This window comes from Cavia porcellus, unplaced genomic scaffold (assembly GCF_034190915.1).
Source record: "Cavia porcellus strain 051 isolate PalLab524CR breed Dunkin Hartley unplaced genomic scaffold, mCavPor4.1 scaffold_25, whole genome shotgun sequence".
NCBI lineage: Eukaryota > Metazoa > Chordata > Mammalia > Rodentia > Caviidae > Cavia > Cavia porcellus.
Window position 1 is genome coordinate 5624540 of NW_026947508.1, and position 18683 is coordinate 5643222.

Consider the following 18683-nt stretch of genomic DNA (forward strand, 5'->3'; position numbering starts at 1 on the left):
CAGAAGCTGGAGTTGGTGGCCCACGCCTGGAATCCTGGCACTTGGGACGCTGAGGCTGGAGGAGCACCTTGAGTGCAAAGCCAACCTGGGCGATGTAGTGAGTTCAAGGCTGGCCTGAACTGCATAGTGAGCCTCCCACCCCCCAAAAATAAATAAGCTGAAACCCACCCAAAGCAGGGCTAAAAGATCCCGGCCACCAGGTTTCGCCTCTAAAGCCAGGATCTCCATGCTGGGCTGAGTCCTCTGTCCAAGGCCGGGCAGCAGAGCTGGGAGTAGGGGAGGCTGGGAGCCCCAGGAGACCCGCTGAGAAGGGTGCTTGGCTTCACCCAGTGTTCCCCTAGAAGGACCTGCTGCCGCTCTCCTTAGCTCCCCCACAAGTCCCCAATGAGAGCCCAAGCCTGGGACCCTGCAGCCACCTGCCCAGTCTTCCCACACCTGAGCTCTCTCCCTGCCGGAAAAGGCGGACGCTCGCCTGGGATAGAGACCCCCATGGCAACAGCAGCGCTTTAGGTCTTGTGCTGAGCGTGCTCAAGGACCCGAGCCCTTTTTATGCATGTATTTATTTACTTAGAGACAACAGTCTTGCTATGTAGCCCAGGCTGGTCTCGAACTCACAAGGATCCTCCTGCCTCAGCCTCCCAAGTGCTGGTAGGACAGACCTGTGCCATCACGCCTGGCTCTCATCCTATTTTCTTAAGAGACTCTGCGCCCCGGGCGTCTCCCTGGGCCCCTCTCCACCTCCCTCTTGCGCGACTGCCCGCGTTGGCGCCTGGACCCTCCTTGGGCGCCCGGCCTGCGGTCACCCCTCGAGCCCCCCACCCCCACCCCGGTGCACTGCTCAGGCGCTGTGCCGGCTCAGGGACCTTATCCGCTGGCTCGCTTTGCATGGAAAGAAAACTTGTTTGGAACAGGCCAAGGGACAGCTTCCAGAGTCCCCCGGGCCGCCGCCGCCGCAGCCGCGAGGGCAGAGGGAGGCGCGGGCGAGACCTGTTGTTTTCCTGTTCCGAGAGAAAAGGAAGCGAAGCGGGAAGGGCGCGTGCGGGCTGTGGCTGCGGCCGCCCTGCGCGCCCCGCCTCCGCGTCCCTCACTCGCGCGCTGCGCCCTCGCCGAGCGGCCGCGCCAGCCGGGTAAGCGCCCTGCGCCGCGCGGGGGGCGGGCGGGGGCCGCGGGGGGTTCGGGGGGTCGCGGCTGCGCCCCGGGCGGCTCCAGCGCGCGTAGCGTGTGCGCCCTGGTCTCAGGCAGCTCTTCCCACCTCCAGCGAGCCGGGCAGCGCGCGTCCCGGGCCGGGCTGGGGGACCCGGGTTGGCTGGAGGAACCCGGCTCGGGCCGGGAGTCGGGGAACCCGTCCCGGGCTGCACCCAGGGCACGCGTGCGCCCCCCGGAGGCGCGCGCACCGGCGGAGTCCCCGGGCTGTGGGCGGGCGGCAGGGTCCGGGCTGCGCGCCCCGTGGCGGGGCGGCCTCGCGTGCACCGTGGGGAGCTGCGAGCTCCATCCCGAGCCCTGCACCCCGCCCCTGCGCGGTGATCGGCACAGGGAGAACCGAAGTCCGCCTTCTGGGTCCCTCCCGCCCCGGCCGTCCGCTGTGCCCGGTCCGTGGCCCGGGCGAGGGCGACATCACCCACCAGCTCTGCGGGTGCTGGCCCGGGTTACAGCAGCGAAACCGCCCCTAGCTTTACATTTCCGGCCCTTAAAAAAATACTCTTACCCGTAATTCGGCCTGAATGAGGCTTTTAAAAAACATTTTAGTTTCCTGTTTTTATTTAGGCTTCCTCCGCGGAGTCAGGGGAACTGGGCAGTTTTTCCTGGGCTCAGGAGCGTGCGTTCTGCGCAGCTGGCCGCGCTGTCCAGGAGGGGACCCCGGGATCAAAGGATCCGGGAAGGACTTGGGGAGGCCCAAGTGTCCCCGGGGAGGGAGGTGCGGGCCTGGGGACCCCACCACACTGCCCTGTCCAGCAGGGCATCTGCACAGGTCTTCCTAAAAGTCCCACCGGGACGCAGCAAGTGTGTGTGGCAGGTGCCCCTTGGGAGAGGAGGAGATGTCCCCTTCCAGGACTGTCTGAGAGGACAGTCCCCTGCTCCAAAGGGGGCACAAGGCAACAGCCATGCTCAGAAGAGGCCCACTGGACACCTCCTGGGTGGCCCGGTGTTCTCTAGGGCTTTGTACCATAGGACCCCGCCCAAAGACTGGACCCTTTTGCATGTGTTTGCAGTGAGGCTGCCTAGTGAGATATCTCCATTTTAGAGTCCAGGAAACTGAGGGTTAACTAATTCAAGAGTTAGCCAGACATGGTGGACTGGCACTCCTGTAATCCCAGCACTCAGGAGGCTGAGGCAGGAGGATCTCTGTGAGTTCTGAGGCCAATCTGGGCTACATAGTGAATTCAAGGCCAGGGTGTACTACACAGATAGACTGATCTCAAAAAAAAAATTGAATATTAGACTCATGCACTTTGCAAGTAACTGATGGACAACCCTGGCCAAGGCTGGGTCCTCTGCACCTTGCTTTGTGGGCCTGGTCCTGACGGTTCTCTTGTGGGGCGGTGGAGGCCTGGGGGTGAAGGTACCCCTAGTGCTTCCCTGTGAAAGCCAGATAGACAGGTGCCATACGTGGGGACCAAGGTCCTCGCCACTTATGAGGCTTCCTGAAAGCAGAAGGCAACAGAGAGGAGCTTTGCTTCCTCCAGAGGAGAAAGTGCTGGGGCGAGGGTCTTGGTACCAGGATTGCGGTGGCCCCGGCTGCTGAGGGCTCTGCGTGCTACTGTATCCAAGTGATGCCCAGGGGTGCAGAGAGAGCACGAGCTTAAAAACCCATTGCCTGCTCCAGAGGGCCCCGGGCCAGGCCTCCAAGCTCGATGTGTCCTGGGACGGGGCACCGGCCAGATCAAGGCCCTGATTGCTTCTGGAACTGAGGCAGGACCCCAAGGGCTGGTCCCCAAGGCCAGACCTGGCCGTGCCAAGCTTCTTGGCTCAGCTCCTGCAGCACCATGCACGCCGAGGAAGGGCGGGGAGCCAGGCCTTCTCTTGCTTTGCTGGGTTGGGGTCCCCCAGGGGCCGGGGCTGTGCTGAGAACACGGCAGGCAGAAGCGCAGTGTGGCCTCCTCCGGCTGTGGGGCTCAGTTCCTGCTTCACCTTGTTTTTCTTAACTACAGTTGAAGGGAGAAGTGAATGCCCCACTTGGGGCCGATTCCCCGCAGGCTGGGTTATTTTCTCACCACTGGGCAGAGCACAGAGCGAGGTTCCCTCCCTCCCCGGGCAGCTGCTTCTCTCCGTCTCATGTTGGAGCCGAGTCCAGCAAGTGCTTCCGTCACTGGGACTCACACAGCTGTCAGCCTGGGGAGGACCCCTCAGTCATTCCCTGGGGGACCAGCGTGCTTCCCAGCCGGGGTGACAGGACGGGTGGGTGAGGAGAGCTGTGCGGCACGGTGCCTCGTACGGCCCATGTGGTGTGCAGGGAAAGGAGAGTCACCCTGTGCCAATAACGGCACCTCGTGGAGAATGAAGAGTGCAGACCTCCAGCCCTCTCCCTGCAGTTCACTAAGCCCTGAAGTGAATGGTCACGAATGGAGTGCGGAAATCCCCTGCAATCATATCAGAAACTGGGCAGTTTCAAGGTGGAAAGGAAACACCAGGCTGACTCCCCTCCTCTTTCTGCAGCCAGCACTGTGGCTTTCCGTGGGCGGCACGACGTGAGTCCCCACTCCCTCCCCCAGCGTCCACTCCGTCCCAGGGGCCCCCGAAGTTACCCCTCTGGCTGCCACAGTTACCCCTCTGTGAGCATCCAAGCTCCGAAGTGAAGCCTGGCGGCCCGGGTGAGACTCAGGTGCCCAGGAGCGGGTGTTTTCCAGGGCAGCGGGAGCCAGAGGTGTGGCAGCTCGAAAGTGGTGCCAGTGAGTGACAGTTTGCAGTCTCGTTGGGGGGAAAAGCAGGCAGGTGGTCAGGAGCTGTGGAGGGCCCCTCGTCTATGCTGCCCTCTCCCTTGGTGACACTGGGAGAGGAGCTCAGTCACAAACAGGGAAGGGGATCGGCCTGTGGAGGCCCAGGCCAGCATGTGCAGTGGGGTGGGGTGGGCGGGCTGCGGTCACCAGGGCCAGTGCCACAGCCAAGCCACTGTGCTCTCGGGAGTCAGGCCTGGTTTGCAGTTAGCCGCTTTTATTTGCTGGGTGACAATGGACAAATTGCATAACCTTCATGGTAGCAGAGGCCAAGGCTGGAGCAGGACACTTGTAGGCTGGCTTCAAACCTGCGACCCTCCTGCTGCAGTTACCACTGTGGCTGGTATGACAGGCGTGTGCCACCATGCCTGGCTGGGCTGTGACCTTTCTGAGTTATAGTTCTTCGGCCTCTGGCACGTGTGCTGTCCACTGGCCCCACCATCCAGCCCAAGATTTCTGCCTCTCTTGCAAAACTGAAAAATTTTACTCACAACACACAAATTCCTTGTCCCCCACACCCCCCGCACACACCTGTGTTCTGTCTTTGAATTTGACACACAGCAGCGGAATTCTGTAGTGGAAGCCCTTTCACGACTGCCTGAATCTATTTTTTTTTTTAATGTAGGAGATTTTTCTGGTTTTCTTTTAATTGAGACAGGGTCTCACTGCGTAGTTCGTAATTCCGGCTGGCTTTGACTTCCCTGTAGAGCCCAGGCTGACCTTGAACTCTAGCTGACCTCCTGCCTCAGCCCCCCAAGTGCTGAGATAGTTGGCATGCCCCCACCCACGCCCGCTCCGTGGCTGATTGAAATTAGTCCGGTGCCTTCAGGCTTCAGCACGCTGCAGGGTACATCGGAGTTTCCTGTTCAGGGCTGAGCCTGCTATTGCCTGGACCTGGTTTTGCTCGTATGCTTGTCCATCTGTGGGTGGACACTTGTGTGGCTTCCGCAGGGCCTGGCACACACCAAGCACGCACTGGACACCGTGTCACTGCCCGGCCCCTCTGGCTGTTTGACTTTTTTTTTTTTTTTTTTTTTTGTCTTTTTCCTTTTTATTGGTACCAGGGATCAAACTCACAACTGCCTGTTTGCAAGGGAGGCGCTTATGCCGCTGAGCTAAATCCCCAGCCCCCCTCTGGCTGTTTGAATGACGCTGCCCGATGGCCCAGCTCCTGCTTCTCTGTGACCGGACCCCGCTGGATGACGCAGGCCTGCTGCTCTGGATTTTTAGGGGGAGCCAAGCCTGAGTGTTTGTGGTGCACCTTTTCCATTAGACCCCGGCTTGCTGGCTGCTTGCTTCCTGCCCTACCTGTCCTTCCTCGAGTCCCAAAGCTAGGAGAACAATGTTTTCTCACGCGACTCCCGCTGCGGGACACTTAGGTCCCTCCCAGACTCATACACATAGCTGCGTCAAAGACCTGAAGACTCCCGGGGCTCCTGGCACCAGCACTGTGCAGACAGGGTGACCCGGTACCCCAGGAAGGCAGCAGTCCCCCACCCCCGCCGCACTTTGGTGGGCACTAAAAAATGTCAAAGGAAACCTTTCACTAATAGTCCTCAAAGATGATGCACAAACGTAAATGTATTTCTCTTGCCACAGGGATTAGATCTTTTGTTGTTTGGTTTGGAGACAGAGTCACACTACGTGGTCGCGCTGGCCTTGTACGCACTGTGTCACCCAAGCTGTCCTTGGATTTGTGTCGATCCTCCTGACTCAGGAAGATGAGACTCCCAACCCACTAGGCCCAAAGTTCCTGTTCTCTAAAATCGAAGAATGAATTTTAGGAACAATGGAGGTGACGCGCAGAATATATTTATTGAGAGGAAGAAAGCTTCTGAATGAGAGAGACAGAAGGGGTCCCGAGTGGGTTGCCGAGGATGCAGTCTTTTCTAGGGACTTTTATAGAGCAAAATCATGGGGTGAGATGGGTTTAGATGGGGGAAAACTGGGAACTCACAAGGCAGATGGGCATAAGTGGGACAGAACTATGGTTGGCCAGTAAGATTAATAGTTCAAGTAAAATTGATTAACTTGGGGACAAATGGGGAAGCGAGTCACGTAGAAAGTGGGCATGCTTAGGGAGCAGTGACTCGTAGGGCTCTGGATGGTGACTCCTGGCTTCCTCAGGGTGATATTTAGAATATCATCCTCAGGATATGGATGCATTTATTGGTCTTTTGTCTTGAGGCCTGGCCCACAGCAGGAGGTATCTGTCTGTCTCCCCTGAAGTTGCCGGGTATCTGGGCTCCTGCGCTGGCTCCTTTGAGGCCCAGCCCTGTTTCACTGCCTATATTTCTTTTTTTTTTTTTTTAATATTAAGTAAACACTTTTTTTTTTTTGCCTTTTTCATTTTTATCAGTACTGGGGATCGAACTCACGACTGCCTGCTTGCAAGGCAGGTGCTTATGCTCCTGAGCTAAACCGCCAGCCCCCTCACTGCCTATATTTCTAACTCAGCTGCCTGCAACACTCCTGCCTCAGCCTCCCAGGTACCAGGGTCACAGGCATGTGCCACGCCACCTGGCTAGGTTAGACAGGTTTTTTCCTGATTGTTAGCTACTTGGATGATGACAGGTTTGCTGTACTGTAGTCATTAAAACTCTTGAACCCTAGATGGGATGAGTTCATATTCAAGCACTAATTTAGCTTCCCAGATGGGTGACCTTCACTAGACGACTTAACCTCTGGTCCTTCATTTCCTGTGTGTAGAATGCAGCTACAGGACCTGCTGCTGGCTCTGTAACCCTATGGATTAGGGAGTGAGAGAGAGTGGAAATCCCCTTATCCACGGTCCATGCTGGGTAAACACCAGCCATTCTTGTTGCCTATGCTTTTTGTTTTTGTGTTTGTGCCTGGGATGGAACTCACGACCTCGTGCTTGCCAGGCAGGTGCTTATGCCACCAAGCCAAATCTCTGGCCCCTTATTGCCAGTGTTTTAGTGGAAGTTAGTGAGTCTTTGTTCCCCTGATCCCCTAGCAGATATGGAGCAGCTGTGCTTGCCCTGGGGAACCCCAGAAGCACATAAAGCCATTTCTCGGGGACCCGGGTCCCTGTGGTCCTGCAGTGGCTTAGAGCAGGGAGACCAGATAGGCGTCGTGCTGTGCATGGCAGGGAAACTGAGGCAGCCCTGTGGATGGTTTCCTATCAGCTTGGATTGGGCCACGGTGCTCACTCTGGAGGCCCGTAGAATGAAGTGACATCACCGTCACCTCAGGTGGCCCCTAGTTGCCGTGAAGAGTCAAGGCCCAGTGTTGGTACGCTCTGCACATGGCTTTTCTTGGGTCCAGAAAGGAGTGATTAACCCCGGGGTCTTCACCTCCAACACACCACATCATGAGAAATTTCTTGTGGGGCAGAAAACACCAAAATCCTCTGTTTCCCCTTCCCTGTCTGTCTCAAAAAATTCCCTCAAGATGTGTCTCGGTGGCGGGCACTGAGGTCAGAGTCGGAGGCCGTGCCTCCTGCAGCTGAGGCCCAGGGTCAAGCGCGACCCAGATTCCAGGCCTGGGCCTTCCTCCCTGCAGTGCTGCCATGTGGCGGGTGTTTGAATAACACAGTGCATCCGCTGTCATTTGGAGACAGTGAGGGGAAAAGTGGCTTGGTGTCAGTGTCAGATGGAAGAGCTTTCACTTCTGTTCTGTGTTGGGAAGGCAGGGTCTCCACATAATGCAGGCTGGCCGCGAACTCACTGTGTAGCCCAAAGGGGCCTTGAACTTGCAGCGATCCTCCTGCCTCAGCCTCCCGAATGCTGGGCTCACAAGTGTGTCCTGCCATGCCCCGTGGGTAGGGGCTTTAGACTCTGAACACATGCAACCATGGCAATCTGCTTAAACCATGGCTGGGCTAACAGTACCTCCTCATTGGAGCAGAAATAGTGAAAACTCTGTAGCAGGTCCCGGCCACTTCCGGAGTACCGTTTCTGCCATGCAAAGAGTGGATCTTTGCAGCCCACAGGGCAGGAGGGAACACATTTCAAATGACAGGCGTCTGTGCCGTAAGTGATTCAAGTGCATACGGTGTGGTTCTGCTGACCAGCTTTCATCTCAGGTGCTGTTACAAAACACCTGAGGTAATCGGCTTCAAAAGAGGAAAGGTTTTTGCCCCAAGCTCTCAGAGGTGGCAGGCTGTGTGCCCCGTTTGCAAGGTGAGCAGCTCCTATTCTGGTGGCAGGGAAGTAACCATCTCCTGCCAGGCCACACCCCCTGGATACTTAAGACCGCCCACTAAGCCCGCCTCTTAAAGGAGCCGCCACCTTCCAATAACACCCAGCTGAAGACCAAGCTTTCAACACCTGGCCGCTTGGGGGACCTTCTGGAGGCAGACGCTGGCATGTGGGAAGGGTTTTCCACTCGCCCCCTTGTGATCCTCCTGCAAATGACTTGTGTGAGCTTCACCATCCGTAGTAATTTTGTCTTTTTCAGCCTGCCCAGTGGATTTAACTCCCCGCCCCCTCCTCTGGCCCGAAGAGATGGGATGCGTGACCCTGGTCCTCAAGTCCCAACCCAGCCATGACCTTGCTTTGAAGCTGCAGGCTTCTATTTTTAACGCTAACTTCACTGCAAGTCTATTCCACGATGCATGCGTGTTTATTTTACTATAAAGAATATTTTCCCTAACTTTTGAGACGCGTAGATCCTCTGGGAAGATATTTATGTTTTTTCTGTGACTTCCGCTACTCCCGGTGCAGCAATTCCAACCTTAGCTTGGGGAAAATGATTGTGGCAAATGATTAGATGGGATTTCGATGAGAAATACATAGTTCTATCAAAACTTTGTACAAGCGCGCACGTGTGTGTGTGTGTGTGTGTGTGTGTGGTGTTAGGAATTTTTTTTTTGTTTTGTCATTTATTTATTTAATTTATTTATTGTCTTTTCGTTTTTATCGGTACCAGGGATCGAACTCAGGACTGCCTGCTTGCAAGGCAGGCGCTTATGCCGCTGAGCTAAATCCCCAGCCCCACTTTTTTTTTTTGAGACAGGGTGTTTATGCAGTTCAGGCTGGCCATGAGCTCACTTTGTAGCCCAGGCTGGTCTCAAACTCTCAACAATCCTCCTGCCTCCGACTCCCCAGGCTGGGATTATAGGCGTGAGCCACCATGCCTGGCTCGGGAGTCTCACTAAGTTTCTAAATTGGCCAAGGCTAGATATAAACCAGTGATCCTCCTGCCTCAGCCTCAGAGTGCTGGGCTTATAGGCATGCATTACCATGCCTAGCTAAAAGCTTTTTATTTTAAAGCCCTTTTGTCCTGGCTGACTTGTTGGTTGAGTGATTAAAACTTCGGTGTATGTCGAGAATTATTAAATGGTTATAACTTCAATCTAAACATTTTATTTTAGTTTAAAGCACGTCTGTATGCGTTGGTTCACTGATCTTTAACAGGAGACACTGGGCTTTCAGTCCAGTGGGCGGGAAGTTCCTGTAACGTGCAGGGCTCACCTGCAGTGCAGCCTCCCCACAGTGAATAGCTCTGCTGGGCCTTTACAGTTTTTCCCAGCCTAACGCCACAGAAAATTTGATTTAGTGACTGGTCTTCCTTGTTTCTGAAACACTCAGTTTCCTAACAGGGCTTGATGGTGCACACCTGGAATCCTAGCACTGGGGGGGCTGAAGCAGGAAGAGCACAGGTTCAGGACCAGCCTGGATTACACGGGGAGGCCCTATCGAAAATCGAAAACAAACAAACAAACAAAACCTAAACAAACAGGAAACCACTCAGCTTCCCTTTGGGCCATTCTTGCCACCCCCGCGTCCCGCCCACGGTGCAAAGGCTGCGCTGTGTGCTGACGCTGGTGAGCAGGTGGCTTCCGGCGGAGCAGCGCGTGACCCTCACCGGTGCACAGGGTCCCCAGGGGACCTGATGTCCTGATGCCCAGCAAGCAGTCGGGTGGCCCTGAGCAGCAGCAGGCCGAGCCCGTGGGTGGGACTGCTTGGCCGGGGACCTCAGGACCCTTGAGCTAGCAGTGACACTGTCCGGTCCCTCCTCACTGTCCAGGGAGGGGGCTTGTGTCGAGTCAAGGACAGGGCTCTGGAGCCCACCTGGATTGAAGTCCTGCCTCGGTGTCCCTCTGCACAAGGTTTCGTTTTGCTGTTGTGATTGTTTTTGTTTCCCTCCCTGGACTCTGTTCTCTTTCTTATTTATTTATTTAGAGAGGCTCTCACTGTGTAGTTTAGGCTGGCCTTGAACCTGCAGCGATCTCCTGCCTCAGCCTCCTGAGTACTGAGTACTGGATGGCAGGCGTGCACCCCCACACCTGGCTGCTTCCCTCATTCCTAACCGGATGCCTGTCTAGGGGCTGTGGGGATGAGTCCCGAGGAAATGGGCACCAGGCCCAGGAATGGGGGTGTCTGCTGGGCACTCGAGGACCAGGCTAGCTGATGAGGAAGAGGGAGGAGAGAGAAATGGCTTGGGGGCCAGTGGCCCAGAAACAGGCTCTGGGGGTGGAGGGGCTCTGGGGGTGGAGGGCGCGGGGCCTCTGCAGAGGGAGGGAGACGAGACCTAGAGAATGAAAGACATGCTTGCTGGTGCCCCCGCTTTTGGGGCAGTGTAGACAAGACTGACTGAAACCCGGGATCTTGGGAATAGGAGGAGGGCCCCAAATCTGGGTGAAGGAGGAGGCTTGAGTGGCAGGGGGCGGAGGGGCACAGCGGGCACCTGCAGGGCTGATACTAAACATGTGGGCTGGACTGCAGGAAGCTGAGGTCCTCGGGAGGGAGGCCATGGCCACTGTTACCCCAGTTCTAGCACACGCACGTGTGTGCATGTACGTGTGTGTAGACTGACAACAAGATGGAAGAGGGCCTGGAATTTGCAGTTGAAAACACATTAAGCTACTTGGGAGGGCTCAGAATCTGAGGCCAGCTGGGGCAGTGCAAGGAGCCGCATCTCAAGGAAGACATAAATGGATCAGTGGAGCTGAATGGTGGCGTCATGTTGCACAGTGGGGTCATGTAGAGGGCGGTGAGGGTCCGTGTGACGCTCTGCAGTTTTCAGGCTGGAGGCAGAGCCCTGCACCACACCCCCAACCCGTGGATTCCGGGATGCTCTAGAAGATTCTGGAACGCTGTTGTCACATGGAGATGATGTGCGAGGGGTGCAAGCTGCTTTGAACGTCACTCAGCAGTGTATGATGGAGAGAGCCTCACATCTCCCCTGCTCCCAAACGCATGCAACTTTTTTTTGGTACCAGGGCTCGAACTCGTGACCTCGTGCTTGCCAGGCGTGTGCAACTTTTATGGGTCAGTTTTTTTAAAGCTGTAAAATGAAGGTATTTGCCAAAGAAAAACCCATCATCAGCCTACCCTAGACTACCCACTGGGTCTTGACCTTTGTGAGGTTTTAAATCATTTTGCAAATTTGCTGAGAACCTCAGAGGCTTCCTCCGAAAAAGGTTCCCGCAGGCACATTTTACATGTAACTTAAGGGGGACTGTCACTCACCCCCTAAGTCCATCCCCAGACTCCGCTGGGGTCCATAGAAAGGCTTTGGGGATCCGACCTCTGGATTCTCTGCACTCAGGAGGCTGAGGCAGGAGGATCTCGGTGATTCTGAAGTCAGCCTAGGCTACATAGTGATCCCAAGGCCAGACCTGTCTCGAAAAAACCAAAGTAGAAAAAGACAGTTAAGATTCAAAACAAAGTCTGTCTGCAGCTCTTTCTGTTTTGTCTTGACCACCTCTTAGATGTTGCGCAGGTTGACTTTCGGATCTGCAAATCCTGTCTCTGATCCAGCCCCCTAGAGGCTGTCACTGAGGACTAGCTTCTGTGTGGTTTGGTAACACTGTACTGCAAATCAGCTCCTCATTCAGAAGGGGCTGGTTTGGGGCTCCCTCCCTGGGTGCATGGGAAGGTGCGTCTGTGAGTGCTGAGTGGAAGTCAAGCACCAAGTCCGGGCCCCATGCTTGTGCCCCAGGCGCCTAGGGACCAGGGGCCCCAGTGGGATTAGCCAGCAAACCCTTGGTTGAGGGGTACTGAGCATGTGCACTGCATGGCCCGTTTGATTGTGCAGCCCCCTCTGGCCATCAGTGAGCTGACCTCAGCCTCAGGACGCTCTCCCTGACACCCAGCAATACAGGGTCCCCGCTCGGCACGCACCAGCCACCCCGACACCGCTGTCCACTCGGGTCCTTCTTTCCCCCCACTTTCCAGCATAGGGAGCTTTACTGTGTGGGTCACACACTGCGATTCCTTCTGGTGTGAAACCCCACGGCCGGCTGCAGAGCATTCTCATCACTGGCAGAAGAACCCCCATTTCTCCCCGGTTCTTTGGTCCTGGCAGCTGGAGCCCCCTGCCTGCCTCTGGAGATCCCCGTTCCGGACACGGACTCTTCTGTCTTTTGTGACTGGCTTGGCACCTTCCTCAGCACTGACTCCTGCAGTCACGGGAAGACTTTGCACTGAGAGTTCCCTCTGTCTGAGTTTGGAGGAGCCCCCAAGCCTGGGCGTCTGGTGCCAGGGACTGAGCTGCCCAGGGCACGGCTCTCTCTGGAGGCCATGTGTCCATCCCCAGTGGCAGGAGTGAGACACAGAGCCAAAGCCCTGAGGTCCCTCCTCACCCAGTCTTGAAGGTGACATCCGGTCACTCTGCCAGGCCAGGCTGTCCTGGAGCTCGTGGGGTTCGCTGGGGGCTCAGGTCCCCTGCTAGCCTCCCCCAAAGGACCTGGTCATGGCCCAGTGGGCAGCTGGAACCATTCGGGGTTTCTTCTCTCCTAGGTGGGACCTGGCTGGGGGATGAAATGTTGGGTGTCCTCCCTGGGCCTCCACGTGGTTGGCACTGTGGCAGGACAGCGTGGACAGTCATGCTTTGCCTCAATACTCACAGCTCTGAAAGCCAGCGTTTCTGAGCCCAGTGCCAGCACCTGGCTCTCCTGTCCAAAGCGTAGTGTACCTGTACCGGGTCTTTTGGTCAAGATGGTCAGAGCCCGCCCGAATTTAATGGGGGGAATGTTAAAGAATTTGTTACTGCATTCTTCAAACCTCCGTAATATGCTGGGTGCAGTGAATTAAGTTTTATTCCCAGCTACTTGGGAGGCTGAGACAGGAGGGTCACATGTTCAAGGCCAGCCTACTATCTTAGTGAGACACTGTCTCAAGACAAACACAGAAAAGGTTGGGGACCTTGCTCAGTGGACATGGGTCCCAGGGACCAGGAGCTATCCTGCTGGCTCCACCCGCTCTGCGAAGCCCCAGGCTGGGACCAGGACTTGAGCTCAGGGGCCTGGGTGTCTCTCGGGTACTAGTACTACCTAACTGTGCGATTCAGGAAAGCCAGCTGCCTCGGAAGCCACCTTTGAGCACAGGTTGTTTCTCTCAGTTTCTCTAACACATCAGGAGATGTCACAGGAGATTCTAGAAAACCATTTCCACAGAGCCTGAGCTCTGGCCTGACCCTTGACGGGGAAGGCACACATTCGCCATGATGTTGCTTTCCCTGCTCTGACTTTCTCTCTGGTTCACCGCGGAACAGCTGGCCTGTCCCATACACAGAGGGTGTCTATAACAGATAAGGTTTATATCTAAGATGTCCCCAGAGCCCGGGGTGGTGGTGCATGGCTGTAACCCCAGCACTTGGGAGGCCGAGGTAGGAGGGTCACCTAGAGTTTGAACCCAACCTGGGCTGCCTAGGCAGACCCTGTCTACAAACAAACAAACAAACATCCCAGAAGTCTTGTTGGAGGAAGGGCTTTGGAAGGTGACAGGATGGTGAGGATCATGAGTTAAGCCCCTGATGAGATCACAGTTATCGCCTTGTGGGAAGAAGTGGGTCACGGTGGGGTGTGACCGTGGGGACTCCATCTGTCCTCTGCCTTTTCTTCTCTGGCTCTTCCCCTCTTTCTCTGCCTCCCGGGGGGCAGGAGTGACATCCCCTGAGAAGCGCAGAGCCATGGGACCGGCTATCCATGGACCGAAACCTCACAACATAACCCAGTCTTTCCTCCTTGACTCTTTTCTGGTGTATCTGTGCACAGCAATGAAATGCTGACCGCCCAAGTTAAAGGACTTCATCCTGGACCTGGGAAATCCAGACTCCCAGACACAGGGGCAGGTAGGGCCCACTTGCGTGTCCCCTTGGAGGGACTCTTACGCCCCACCATTGATCCTTGCCTCGGCCAGCCAAGGTCAGCCCAGTGCCCTTTCCTACCCACAGGGACCGCTCTGGAGACCTCAGGAGGGTCCCACATCTGGAGCCAAGTCCAGGGCTGCGCTCCCGTAACCACACATGCTTTCTGGCCGACTGTGAATGAGTGGACAGCTTGAACCAAGGGTCATTTTCTCTCTGCTCCCCAAACCCCAACCCTGTCCTGGGTGCCAAACTCTGGGAGCCACAACCAAGGGTAAACTCTGGTCTGAGCTTGGGAATTTGACTTAACAAAAATGATTAACATTTTAATTAACTTTGCTATTTAACTACCGTTGAGCCACTTTTCTGAATTCAGTGGAGACTGAGAACTCAGAAATCAGTGAAAACATGTAGAGATGACAGCAGGTCATCTCAGAATTAGGCTCCTGCCCCCTGTGCTTTGAGAATAACAATGCCAAGGGAACCGTGGGGTGGGGTGCCCTGCGCTGGCCCCCGCTACCCAGGAGGCGGAAGCCGGGCATTGCTGGAGCTCAGAAATTTGAGGCCAGTTTGGGTGACATAAGGAAACCCCATCTCAAAAAACAAAAGGCCAAAAAATAAAACACCCCCCAAAATAGAACAAAACAAAATTAAGGGAACAAGGACAGATTACACAAAAAAATGGAGGCTTCCTTCTCCCTTGAGCAGCTGCTTGTGCAAAGACCCCTCCTTTCCTCATATACAGACATTTCTCACATAACAGCCCAGATGTTCAATGACTATTAGATTTACAGCCTGCTGCTTACTTACAACCTGTTTTTTTTTGGGGGGGTGCAGCTCTGTTACCTTGCTTACAGAGCCTCAATGTCTTTTTTTTGTATGATAACCTGTTCCCATGGTACTGTAATTGTTGATTTTTTATGTAGTACAGTAGTGGTTTCATGCTCTGTTATACACTGCAGTACTGTGTGTGAGACTTATACAAATAAAAGCAAAGTTATCGCAGGGTGTGGTGGCACACGCCTGGAATCCCAGCACTCGGGAGGCTGAGACACAAGTATCACCAGGAGCTGGAGGCCAACCTCGGCTCCGTAGTGAGTTCAAGATCAGCCTGCACTTCCAAGAGAGACCCCCATGTCTTAAGTCACTTTTCTCATGGCTGAGACAAAATATCTGACACCCAAAATTAAAGGAGGCAAATTTCATTTAGCTCCCGGTTTGTAGAGGTTTCTGTCTCTGACTGACTGGCTTTCAGACAGGGTGGACAGCAGTACCTGGTGAGCAGAGGGCAGCGGAGCAAGCCCGGGGCCTTAACAGCATCTGTCTGCCCCTTTTATTGTCTATGTAGGCTGCAGGTTAGGGCAGTGCCAAACCCATCAGGTGAGCGGTTTAGTAATCACACACCCTGAATCCCAGCATCACACGTCTAGACCCAGCCACCTCTGAAAAAGCCCACCAATGACCCCATGAGACTTTGGGGGGACGTTTAGATACAAGCCGTAACAACCTGTCTCAAAAAAAAAAAAAAGAGGGGCGGAAATTTAGGGGTAGGGTTAAGCACCTGCCCTGCAAGCAGGCAGTCATGAGTTCGGGGATGATCCCTGGTACCGATAAAAAGGAAAAAGACAAAAAAAAAAAAAAAACAAAAAAAAAGAAACTCCAAAAAATCATCAAAACTGGACTCTCTTCGTTCCGAATACTGTAATATACATACTTAATACGTCTCCTGGTCTATCAGTTAGCAACCAATTGATTTAGCAACCTAATAGAAGGGAGGAAACTGGTCCTTTAACCAGGAGCGCCTTAATTGAAAACAAACATTTCCCTGCTTCGTGGTTGGTTGCCTCTCATTTCCCCTGACTGTAGCCTTCCAGGTCTGCTCTGGCCACACCTAGGAACTCGGTGGCCCTTGTGAGTGTGAAGAGGAAAAGCAGATTCAGCAGGGCGGGGTCTGGGCTGCGAGTGGGCAGCAGGAGGAGGCCTGGACTGCAACATGGCGAGGTGACCGACCGGGAAGTGTCAGGAGAGGGACGAGGACACATCAGCTCCCTGATTCGAGTGCCCCTGGATAGAGCAAGGTCGAGAGGTGGCGGCAGGAACACACTTGGTTTCCTGATAGTCCTGAGGCCTTCCGAGGACCAGCTCCTTTTGGCCATAGCAAGCCGAGGGGCAGAAACCTACATTTTTTATTTAATCTGATCTTCAACTGTAGTGAAACTCACTTATCTGTTCTCTATTTATATTCTCACCTGGTTTCACAAACAACTTAGAGGAACCAAAGCTGTGACGAGCAGTCGGCAGAAGGATTTTTCCTCTCTCTCTGCCCTAACTAGTTGTGTGACCTCAGACAAGCCGGTCTCTTGGTGTCTGCCTTCCACGCAGGACCACAGTGTTCTAGACACTTCCATGCACCTCCTTGTCCCATAATTCCCTCCAAACAACTCATTGTGCTCTCTGTCTTTCCAGAATTTGTCACTGTGCTCTCAGCACATCTTTCAAATACAGGGATGTGACCTTTCGTGGTTTTTGCCATTTCAAAGAATCTGGGATTCTCTTCTGGGCTCTGGAGAAACCGGTGGCTGACACCTCTAACCTGTACCTCCAGCCAGGTCAGTGGGTTCCATTGCTTGTCCTTTAGTTTGATCTCTGTTAAGATCCATGCTGGAGAGCAAACGGGATCTCCCTCCCAGCTTGGGGTCCACTGCAGGCCTGGGAGAGGAATTCAGGAGCTTGTCTGCCTTGATTTTGGTGGTGGCCTGGCACTGGATGGGTGCTGTCCAACTGGGCAGGCACCTAGGTGGCCGTCAGGGAGATAGGAGCCTCTGTCTGCCAGTCCAGGGTCTGGCCCTGACTTTGAGTGACTTAGTTCTCCTTCCTGGGGCCTCACCCACTGCGGGTGGCCTGCAGGGGGGACCCCTGTTCCACACCCTGGCTGAGTCACCCGCCATCCCCAGGCCCAAGCCAGAGGTGGAGGGCGCAGGGCAGAGCCAGGCGCAGTACCCACCCCCACCCCCGGCTGCTGAGCAGGCCCTCACCCAGTGGCTTCTCTGGCCATGCCAAGCCAGGCCCGCCACGTGCGTGGCAGTGTGTGGGGCGCGTAGCCTACAGCGAGTGTATTTACAAAGCCGCGCCTGTGTGCAGGGTCTCCATTGGGGGGATCTGTCATCCCTGGCCTGGGTGTTGGAGATGCAGAGGCTGCCGAGGCCCGTGGGCAGCGCCTGGCCTGGGGACCCCACCTCGGACTCTGTGCTTCCGGTGTCACCCGGAGTGCACTGGCCACGCTCTGGGCTTCACCTAGAGCGATTAAAAGTCCCGTAAACTATGTCTCCACCCGCGGGAAACGCATGGGAGGATCCTGGTCCTCACCCACACTGCGCAAGGCCACAATCCGGAGCTGTGGATGGGAAAGAACCTTCTAAGGAGACAGGGACGCCAGAGAGCAAAAGGGCTCTCTGTTCACGGGCCGGCTGCAAACCAAAGCCGCGCGCGCCCGTTCCACCGCCAAGAGGCTGTGTGGATTGGGTCTGGGTGCAACATGGACACGAGGGTGCAGCCCTCGACTTCCGATCTTGGGGTTCATTCACACACACACACACACCCGCCAAGAGGAGCCGCGCCTGCCTGCACCGTGGGAGACTACGAGGGACCCAGGCGCACGAAAAGTGTAGGGAAACCTACTTATCTGCACATCGACCTAGAGGAGCCCCAGCGGATAGGCCCTGGGCTGGGGAGCTGCCGGCTGCCTCGGGTTCGAGCACAAAGCCAGCGCCTCGGGTGACTCGGTGACTCCGCTGCAGCCTTCCTTGGGTCTGGTGCTGCGCGCCTCCTGGGGCTGCCCTGGGATGCGGGAGCGGCCCGCGGCCCGGCAGGCAGGCCGCCTTGCAGATCGCCTTGCAGACGCTCCTTCGGTTCTCTGGTTGTTTTGGAGCGCGGTTCAGCCAGGACTGTGTGCGCGCACTCGGCGCAGCGCCTGGCGCCCGGGAGCTGAGCGCGGCCCCGCCCACCCATCGCCGTCCCGCCCGCGCCCCGCCCACCCGGCGCGGCCCCGCCCTCCCTCCGGCCCCGCCCCGGCCGCGCCCCTCGCCGATGTCTGCTCGCCTGGGCCCCGCGCCCTCCGGCCCTGCGCGCCCCGCGCCGCCCCCGGGTGGCTGGCGCCCTCCGGACACCCCCGGACCCGCCCGCCGTGTCCCCTGGACCACCGTCTCCAGAGCCCGCGCCCCGCCCCTGGCACCAGCACCCGGTACGGAGCCCACCTGTGCGGGCGTCTGCGCCCCCCGCGCCCCATCCACCGTCCCGCCCCGCCCATCCTGGGCTCTGGGCGCAGGGTGGGGTCACCCGGTCCGGCAGGGCGGGAGTCAGGACCCCGCTGGCGAGGGCGAGGCCGAGGCAGGGGGGTCGCGCCCGCCCTGGTCCCCGGGCGGGGCAGCGATGCGCTCCTCCGGGCCGGCGGCATCCTTTGTGCCTCCCGGGTCGCGATCCCGGGGTGATCCCGGGGTCCCCGCCGCCGCCCGCCGTGGAGAGAGCAGGGCCAGGTCTGGGACCACTGTTTACTCTCCGGACCGAGCAGTTCGGTGCCGCCCTCCGGCCCCTCCTCCTGCCCTGGTTCCGGACCGAGCATCGCGCGCCCCGTCGCCGTGTCCCCCACGCCGGTGACCTCCCCAGCTTTGCCCTTGAACCCCGGAGGGCTGGGGA

The 18683-nt window shown here is 56.5% G+C and overlaps 1 protein-coding gene across 5 annotated transcripts in view; it reads left to right on the forward strand.

Annotated features, from left to right (window-relative positions):
• The first annotated feature begins 977 nt into the window (after positions 1–977).
• Positions 978–18683, forward strand: part of Pik3cd (phosphatidylinositol-4,5-bisphosphate 3-kinase catalytic subunit delta) — a 39805-nt gene continuing 22099 nt past the window's right edge. For 2 of the 5 annotated variants that reach the window (XM_063235450.1, XM_063235454.1), the window contains exons 1-2: positions 985–1127; positions 16458–16600. The gene's annotated coding sequence lies outside the window, so the exon portion shown is untranslated. Of the gene's footprint in view, positions 1128–2810; positions 3687–16457; positions 16601–18082; positions 18232–18683 lie in introns of those variants that run through there. The other 3 variants (XM_063235451.1, XM_063235452.1, XM_063235453.1) reach the window with 3 other exon arrangements.